The 10,613-nt window shown below is 31.9% G+C and overlaps 1 pseudogene; it reads left to right on the forward strand.

Moving 5' to 3' along the window:
* Window positions 1–664: 664 nt before the first annotated feature.
* Window positions 665–2,712, forward strand: LOC129221971 (uncharacterized; annotated as a pseudogene).
* Window positions 2,713–10,613: the final 7,901 nt, after the last annotated feature.

A 10,613-nucleotide genomic window follows, 5' to 3' on the forward strand; every position in this document is an offset into this window, starting at 1 on the left:
GCTATACGCGAATTTTTCACAAGTAACGAATTTTAGAGCCAACGAGAATTTTTCGTCCACAACACAATTTTTTTTGGAATTAAGTATCGGCTTCGTTATTGGCTACTAAATACTGATTTCGTGAATGTTATTATATCCCTTTAAGCATCACTGACAGCGAAAATTCCCACCCCAAACTAGTCTACGCATTGCGTTGTTAGTGGATTAAATAACCACTCAGTATCTTTCATTTATTTATTTTTTTTTCATTCTAAATATTAAAGTTAACGAAATATAATGGCACCTTAGTGGTATCTTTATCTAAAGCTTGTGAAGATGGGAAGAAAGAGAAAGTTTCTGATTAAAAAAAAAAAAAAACCCAAGATTATCGATATGCTTGAACATTGAACAAATTTATATCATGTTTTATTCATGTTGAATAAAACAGTTTTTATTTTTTAAATACAGTAAAAATTCAGTTTTTTGTGTAAGAAACTTTCGAGTAACGGGTATTTATAAGAGTCAATACGAATTTGGTATGCTTCTAAAAGAAATGTATACGTATATTTCTCCACAACGCGAAATTTCGACTTACGCGAGGAGTCTTGGAACACATCCCTCGCGTAAGTCGGGACTCGACTGTACAGCTATTGCTTAATTATTACATTTAAATAGTAGTATGAAAATGATATGAGCATTAAAATCTGTGCAATGTAACATGGCTGCAGCTACCTCAGATGACTTGAAATTTGTGTTTCCAGTTATGTTTCCAGCAGTAACGGGACATTTTAATTTAGGTAGGACAAAGTTGTCCTATTTAATATCTGATGCGCTTGGGCCTTATTTCAGGAAAGAACTTTTGAATGATATTGGACAGTCCTAATTTTCATTAATATTTGATGAGACTACAAATCATGCTGATAAGAAAGAATTGCAATTTAAAATAAGATATTGGTCAGCAGATAGGACTCAAATAGTGTGTAAGCACTTGCAAAGTGTCTTCATTGGACATGCTATTGCTGAAGATGTAATTAAAGAAATTATGAAAGTGCTCAATTCTTCCAATTTGGCTGTTCAAAAATTGATAATGCTGTCAACGGATGGCCCCCATGTAAATAAAAAAGTGTGGAATATTTTAAACAGTTCATTAATTGAAGTAAGAGGATATGGGCTGTTAGATGTTGGTACATGTAATTTACATGTTGTTAATAATACCTTTCTGAAAGGATTAAATGAATATGGTGATGTTGCATGCGAATTAGTTACTGACATTTATTACTATTTCAAAAAGTTTCCTTCTAGGTGGGAAGATTATCAAACGATACAGTTTAAAAAAGAATGTTCCTAGGGTTCGTTTTTTAAAACATGTATCCAGCAGGTGGTTAACTGCAGGACCTGCATGTGAAAGGTTGTTAGAACAATGGCCAGCCGTAGAAGATTATTTTCTAAATTTTATTCCTGCCAATTCAAAACAGATCATGAAAACAGCAAAATACAAACAAATTATCAAATCCATCAAGTTTGTAGATATAAAGGTTGAACTACTTTTCGTAATTGAAAGTGCAGACTTGTTTGGTGAAGTTCAAACTCTTTTCTTGCATTCAGAACCTTTAATCCATCTTTACAGTAAGTTCACTAATATTTTACAGAAGCTGAAAGGAAGAATATGCAAGCCTGACACAAGTGCTTAAGATCTGGTAAATGTAGAAAATCTTCGCCAAGCATCTGCAGTAGATTGCAGCGATAAAACCACAGCAACCATTAAGTCATTAAAGGAAAAAGAAAGACTTGATGTGTTTTACAAAATTCAAAGATACTATATGGCAGCACATAATTATCTCGCTACACAATTTAAAAGTTCTAATATTTTTATATATTGCATGTGTTTGCAACCAGCACTGATTTCCACAGACAACAGTTTAAAGCTTGTTGGGTTGCTAGCAAAGGCCCTAAACTTCCTTGAAGTGGATTCTGCATCTGTGAAAGATGAGTGGAAAGCATTACAATCAGAATTTTCTTCCCCATCTATTAATGATCAGCATGAAAGAGTTGATCATTTTTGGAGAGATGCTTTAAATGAGAACTCCTCTTGGACAACAAAAATATCCTTTACTTAATAAACTTGTCAAAGTTAGTTTATGCTTGTCTCATGGAAATGGAGACGTGGAGAGAGGATTCTCTATTTCAAAAAGAATCCTAGCTGAAGATAAGTCAAAAATGTCTGAGCGGATGCTTAATGAAAGACTTATTATAAAAGACGCTTTGACGAAATACCAACATGTAGGCGAGGTAAAAATAACAAAGGAACTTTTAAAATTGGCATATGAGGCACACAAGTCGTATGAAAATTATCTGGAAGAACAAAGAAAGTTGAAGGAGCAGACTTTGAAAGAAAACAAAGAACGTGAAGAGATGATTGAAAAAGAGAAACAGAGAGAAGAAGAAATAAAGAGCAAAGCACAATCAATTAAACAACTGGAAGACAAAGCAAAAATAGCTGCTCAAGAAAAGAAATCCAATCAAGAATCTTCAGATTCGCTATTAAAATTAGCAAATCAACGACTAAAATCAGCTAATGATTTGTTAGAAATTAGAGTAGCACAGGGGATGATAGAAGGTGCAGAGAAGTTACGAGAAAAAGAAAGAACTGTAGAACGGAAAGAAACAAAGCTAAACCATATTGTTAACAAAAGAAAATCAAGTTTGATTGATATTTATATAGCTAAAAAATAAAAAAATAACTAAATTTTCTATTTTGTCATCAAAGTGTTAAATGAAAGATTTTTAATCATACGGTGTTTAAATCTCTGTTTTAATCACACTCAAACTCAATTTATAATTCCTTTGCCTTGACTTTAAAAAAAAAGATCTTCATTAAATTCTATTATTATTAGTACCATTAAAAAATGCTGAATGAACCAAGTTCATCTTGAAAAAAAATATTATGTTTGGGAAAATAAGTTTTTATTTTCTTGTAATTACTATAGGTAGTCATCTTTTGATTGTGTGACACAATGTATTTTTTTGAATTTGTAAGTATTTAAAAAATATTGGAAATATCAACTTCATTACTATTCTGAGAGTTGCTTTTTTGAAGTAGTAGTTCCAGTAAAAAATGTTGAATGATGTTAAAACTCATGTTAGATCTGAGAAATTAAGTTTTGATTTTTTTCTTTTTTTGCATTTACTATAAATAGCTATGTTTTAAGATTTTCTGTTGTGTGATTTTGTTACATTAATATTTTTTGAGTTAGTAAATAGTTAAAAGATATTGGAAAAAGCAACTAAATGGGTGAAGAAAGCAACTTAATCATTGTGCTGAGGAGACTATTTAGGCGACTTTTTTTGAAATTTAGGCTACTAAAGCAACTATTTTGAAGCAAAATTTGAATGGCAACCCTATTTATGCCACTCTACACGTATGTTGTAATAATATAGTTGATTTTATGAGCTTTTCTTGGTGTTCCACTGCACTCCATGTTTTGTCCAGGGCCTGATTATCGCATAGGCCGACTAGGCCTGCGCCTGGGGCCCCATTTTCCTAAGGAACGTAAGGAGTTCCTAAGTATATAAAGAATTATGCATAGAATTACAACTACAAAAAAATAGAATTATTTTTTAAACAATGATTTGTTAATTGAAAAAAAAAACTTCCTTAAAGAAGAAATTTTATTCATTCTGCCAGTAGTGAATTTACCATGTCACAATTATGAGGGGACCGAAAGGGATTCATAAATGCCCATGATTAATAATTTACAGAATTCTGTGATAGACAAAGAGGTCCCCCAAACCACTATGGTCCTTTACCCTCTCTTTAAAATATGGTGATGAATCTCTTTCTCGGATAAATACAAAATCTATTTTTCTTTCTCTGACTTTCTTTTCTCTCTCTCTTTCTTTCTTAACTGAAAATACAGTAAAACCTGTAAAATTGACCACCCTTGTAAGTTGACCACCTGTCTATCTTGACCACTAATGTACGCCGAATTTGGTTTGAAGTATTGTAAAAAAAACTTTGTAAGTTGACCACTTGGTTTATTTTTTTAAACTTTCTTCAGCAAATTATTTTATTTTATTATTTATTAATTATTATTATTATTATTATTATTATTTGATAGCTTTCCAAGAATGTTTTTAATGCTTTGATGACAGACTAGCATTTTACTAACTAAACATCAGCATAAAGCTTATGCTGCTCTTTAATACGAGCTTATGCTGCTCTCTAAACTTGCTTTTCATTTGTTGTTCTATTTGAGATAGCTTTTTGTTCTCTGTTCAATGAAAATAGGTGTCAGTAGAAAAGTTCAAAATCTTTTCTTTCAGTTGCAATATGTTATGGCAAGATAGGAATTGTGCAAAAAGAGCTGGCCCGGATCTAGTTATTTTGGGCTTCTTTGCAACAAAATATGTTGGGCCCCTCCCTAGTGGCCAGTAGTGTCTATTTGTAAAGTGTATAAGTCTTAGTGCTAGTTTTTTTCTATTTTATCTTCAATTTCTAGGGTCATTAGCCCCTTTAAGGACGCGGACCCCTCCCACTGCGGGTACACAGATCTGGGCTGCTAATGAGTCAAGTTACATGTTTCTGGTGCAAGGGATTAAGAGATAGGACATTTTAATTTTGCCTTTATGAACTGGGAGAGTCGAGCTTGTTACTCTTCGTGCTATACATAAAAAGGCTTCAAAAAGAAAGTTAGTTGAACTTGAGATTAATAAAAAGTATGAAATATTAAAATTAGATGAAAATGGAGAAATCCAGAGGAAATTAGCTGGCATATATAGAATTTCTAAACCTACAGTGTCTAATATAGTTAAAAACAAGGAAAAAATAACAATATTATTTTTTGTTTATTATTAAAAATACTAATTGGTATTTTTAATTATTGTTTCACTTTCAATAATGTTAAACACTGAAAGTGAGTTTAATAGAAAGAGTAAGGGTGAACTCCTCAAAAAATGAATACATGATGCAATAAATGACAAAAAAAAAAAAAAAACATTACCGCCATTTATAAGTTTACCACCTGTCTAAGTTGACCGCCAAAGTGCTGAACCGCAAGTGGTCAACTTACACAGGTTTCACTGTACTATTTTTATTCCAATTCTCAAGTTTGTTTTATCAATAACAGGCTGTTTACGAAGATGCAGAGAAAAACTAAGATCTCTTTTATTCATTTTTTTTGCTATTAAATTTATTTTTATTCTCCTTTTTTGTTGCATATTTATTTTTATTAAATTCATTTACTTTGTACTTATTTATTTTTGAAACGAGTGCTGAGATGTATTTTCATTTTTTTTACAATTGTTTAACTTATAAGTTTTATTTCTCTAATCACATTTTGTTATAGGTGGGCTTATAATCTATCGACGGTTTGGGAAGGGTCATGACCCCCATGAACCTCCCCTTGTATACCCCTGTTCAATACCAAATATTAATTGCGTGGATAACAAAATAGTTTAAAAATAGAATGGCTAAGTATTTTGTATTCGGTTCAGACAAAATTATCGACGAAACTAAAGCATTAATAATGCATATTTTTTTTTTTGTTTTTTCGCTAATATTTTAGGTATTTTGATGCATATTTGTTAGAACATGTTAATGATTTTTTTAATGCATATAATGAAATTGATATAGGGGTCCTCAGTGGCTAAGAGGTCAAAAGCACTTGCTCCCGCAGCTACGTGTGCCTGTGTGTTTTATTTTTGCTTTCTACTAAGGTAAAAAGCATTCCAAAAATTTTACACTTTAAATTAAGAAAGTTTCCAACTTTAAATACTTTGGTACATAAATGAGCAGATTTAAGCACAGTAGAAGGGGGGGGGGAGAGCAGGATTCATGTGGTCCTTAAAATGTGCAAAATTTTGTTTCCTGTGTAATAAATGCTCTTAAAAGTGATTAAAATTGCTTAATTTTTGTTTTGTACGTACAGAAACGCAAAATATTCTGTTTTTCAGGTCAAACAAATTACGAGTGCAATGCAAATACAAATCTAAATATTTTAACACATTTTATTAACAAAACAAAATCTAGACTCCCGATTGCAGCGGGACACTTCTTCTGTTGATTTTCACTTTTTATAGTTTGCTTCTCCCATTTTTCAAATATTCTTAAAAAATTTCTTTAAGACGTAGCTTAATGTTTTGCTCATTTAGTAAAAATTTTGCTGTTTAATTTTACTGCTTCGCGATCTGTCGCTGCAATATTTTACAGTAGTTGATGAGGTTTGAGATACTTCTCTGTCACCGACTACTACATTGCTTAATTTTTTTTTTATCTCGCAAGATTTCCCTTCAATTTTCACTGTGAGGTGGGCGACAAATTCGGTAAATTGAATGAATTGACAATTATTTCTAAAATTCCCACTCCTCTTAATTTTGTACTAGGGGGCTCCACTCCTTGCTCGTTTTGTTCGCCAACCTTCGCTCGCCACTTGTGGCGCGTGACAATTGATAATTTTAATGCTTACTCCTTGGTGTCCTCGGGACCTACAGGGTTCATATCCTCAGGACTGGATGTCCAGCCCAAAGCGGAATGGCTTTCCCTGGATGTTCTATATCCAACGAGACCAGCTTAGGCCTGAGACATTCCTAATTCAGAGAAGATTGGGTTAAAGACACAAATGCGTGTTTCCCTAAAAATTTATTCCCCCCCCCCCCTCGTTTAAAAAAAAAGAACTCTGTCTACACAAAACTTTGATTCATTTTGAATCTTAATATAACTTTCTTGAACGTTTAAAGATCTCTTCTATTTGAATTTATTTTTCTTTTACTTTGTGTATTAATTGGGTTTTTAAAAAAACGAACTATAAGTTAATTACTTTTGTGCGAAAAGTAAAGAAATAACAACGCCAAATGACACATTTTGCAGATTACTGCAGATACGTGTTTCGGCGTTACAATGAGCGTCCTTTTCAATGCAAAAGAAATGAGCTTATGTATGAAAAAACATCCGAAAAAAGGTTGGATTTCTTTTGTCGGATGTCTTTTCATTCAAAAACTCATTTCCTTTGCATTGAAAAAGCCGTCCATTGTAACGCCGTAACACGTGTCTGCAGTAATCTGCAATTCAGTCTGTTTGACGTGGTTATATATATTTTTTACAAACAAATTATGTTTTAGAAATACGCCAGCATGTGCTTCATCGAATGCACTACGTGCTCGAAGTTTCAATACTTTTGCCTCCTGTATTGTTTTTAATTATTTTGGAAAATGGAACTAATTTTAGCTTACGCTATACTTTAAGTTCACTTATTTTGTTTCTTTATTTTAATGATTATTCTAAGGCTTAAGGTTAATTTCAATTATAAATTTATTTAGTTTACTTATTTTGTGGAGAAGAGTATATTTTAAGGAGTCTTGATTTTTCATTTGTTTACAAAATAACATTTAAAATTGTATCCGTATTTTAAATTAATCCTAATGCGATCATTTTACCCTACCCCAAGTTTGAAAGGGGCCCCAAAGTCAAAAAAAAAAAAAAAAAAAAATGAATGGAAGAATACAAGTAGACCACAAAAAACGTTTAGATAAAAAGGAGCTCCACACTTTTTGTATAGGGCCTTGAAAATGAAAGCCATATCTATTGAAATTAAATTAGAAACAGCAAAAAACATAATTTTTTATCACCAAATTGTATTCAATATTTCATGAACTTTGCAAAAGACTAGACTTTTGTTTAAAATATGTTTTGATTATTGGCCTATTAGTGCTTTTTTTTTTTTTTTTGGACACAGATTGATTTGATCAAAACGAAAAAATGTTAACTTTAAATTGAAAAATTCTTACTAGTTCTAGACTGGGATCCCTCGTCCTTTTTCGTTATTCATTATTAACAAGCTGATTTTCCTTAGTAACTTCATTTTGTCCAGATGCCCAACATTAGCCAGTCTAAAAATTTTGTAAGTGGTAGCTAACAGGAGTAATAAGCTTGTTATAGTTTGTTGATTTGGTGGTTATCAAATATTTATAACTTATTGTAAGAATTTAAAAAAAAAAACAGTAATTATCTATATTAACCGGAACAAAATTGTCCTACAAAATTCACGATTTGATCAAAGATGTCCCACTTTTGCAACATGTACTATTTACGAAGACATGAAATATAATTACTAACCAGCTCAATTTGTTTTAATCAGTTGGTTTATATTTATATAATTTACGACACACATTGTCCTACAAATTGCGTGGTATGCTTTTCTGGTTCGACACTCCAAAGTTGTCAATACCACAGGAGCATTTTTTTTAGTAACCGTAGGACACTAATATCACGTGATAGATTAGTGTGTTTTGTGCCCAAATAAGACAATGTCCTACGAGAAAGCAGGTATATATCCTACAATAATAGTTAGTTTCGTTTTCCTATGTGAAACATAACGTGAAGTGAGAATATATTTATTGAAATAAATCCACCTTATTATCTTATATAAACAGCAAAAATTTTTACTTTTACACAAAAAATAAATTAATTTTCATCTGACTCATCAGACAAATATTCGTCATCGTCGCTGCTAGTATGACTCATCTTCATCAGCATCTTTTTCATTTTATTCGTCCGTGATATCTAAATCTGTAATAACATGAAAAAATTAAACTCCCAAGCGATGGCGCACGCCTTAAGTGTGACGGAGTACTCATCCAGAATAAAAGCCCTCAAAAAAGAAAGAAATACCCCTTGAAAAAACTGCCTTAAAAATTCCAACGACACCATTTGCACCATGCCCCCCCCCCCCCCCCGTCTGTGCACCCTAGTTAGATTTTTTTTCTGTGAGAGTTTATTATTTTTCTAGTATAGAATGTAGTTTCTGCGAGTTTTGAGGTTTTGTTTTTTAATAGAAATTATTTTTATTTAAAAAGATTATTTAGCCCCCCCCCTTTCCCCTAAAAACCGACGCGCAAAATACTGGGACATTTTACCCCTTTTTGCTGGAAGGGTAAAAAGTACTTTGCATCCGATTTCAACTTTTTTTTTTTGGATGTTTGTGTTTGGCCATTTTTTTTGCCTAATTTTACTGTACTATATGCATTATACTCCAAATTTTTTTAGAAAATATGTAAAGTATAATGTGCTTACCAAAATGATTGTTTAAAAAAATATCAATACTTTTATCATGAAAAAACTTTTTAACATAATTGCGTGAAAATTTCTACTTAATAATTTTTCATATATTTAAAAAATAAAATGAAAAAATAGTCAATCGACTTACCCTTCGCTCTAAATTCTTTATAGCAAGAGGAATGATACCCGATTATATCGTTATTCGAATTTCCCGGTTGTACGACATTACAATATTTGTGATTATGATGCTTTCGAGCTGATAGAAAATTTCGACAAGAAAGCAAAATATCTTGAGAAAATTTCTTGATTTCTTCGCGTTTCTCTCGAAAGCGAGAGTTGTCGCACAATATATTGCATAAAAAACACTCCATTATTTTTTAGCAATTCACAAAGTAATTGAAATGATTTCAGAGAGATAAACACGTGGTCAACATAAAATAACTTAGCACGGTTTTTATCGGCTCCAACGTGAAATACCTGATACACAGTAAACAGTTATGTGAGCATGTGTACTAATATAACTGAATTCCAATAGCAAAATGTAGTGAATGAATCTATTTTCAGTTGTATGAATTTCAAATTACATTGGAGGATCGGCAAAACGTACCACGCAATTTGTAGGACAATGTGGGTGTTTAATCATATAAATGTTAACTGATCAAAAAAAATTCTGCTGGTTAGTTATATTTCATGACCTCGTTGATAAAATCTTGAATTTTGTAGGACAAATATTTTTTCGGCTAATATCAATAATTATTGAAAATTAAAAAACCCCAGTTAGTAATAAATTTTTTTATTATCATCAAATCAACATATTATATACCTGCTCCTCTTGGTTACCACAATCGAGCATTTTTGCAAAGGAAACTGTTGGGCGTCTCATTGAAACGAAACTACTCACGAAGATTCAACTTGATAGTAATTATTTTTATATTTGGGATTTGTACTACAACTTTGGAGTGTCGGACCAGAAAAGCATACCACGCAGTTTGTAGGACAATGAGTGTCGTAAATTACATAAATATTAACTGACTAAAGAAAAATTCAGCTAATTATATTTCATGTTTTTCATAAATAGTACATGTTGCAAAAGTGGGACATCTTTGATCAAATCGTGCATTGTATAGGACATTTTTTTCGGCTCATTTAGATAATTATGAGAAATATAAAAACAGTTAAATATTTGATAACCGCCAAATCAACTATGCCCTTATTACCCCTGTTAGCTGCTACCACTTACAAAATTTTTTTACTGGCTAATGTTGGGAGTCTCGACAAAATGAAGCTACTAGCGGAAAATTAGCTTGTTAGTAATTAATAACGAAAAAGGGCGAGGGATCCCGGTCTATTCACAACGCCTTTCTTTTTTAATTAGTTTGCATAAACTCAGAGCATTAAGAAAAAGCGTTGGAATTAAAAATTGGCGTGTAGAAAAATTATTTTGTTTCAATTTTTGGTAACCTACTCCAAACGTTTGCGATTTAGACTTAAGTAGAATTCCGGGACTCGATGGTATTATGAAGACACATCGCTGCTTAATCAGCGTGCCGTTAAATAGATTTTCTAAAGAATACGACCGTAG

Source organism: Uloborus diversus, chromosome 1, assembly GCF_026930045.1.
Source record: "Uloborus diversus isolate 005 chromosome 1, Udiv.v.3.1, whole genome shotgun sequence".
In the NCBI taxonomy this organism is placed as follows: domain Eukaryota; kingdom Metazoa; phylum Arthropoda; class Arachnida; order Araneae; family Uloboridae; genus Uloborus; species Uloborus diversus.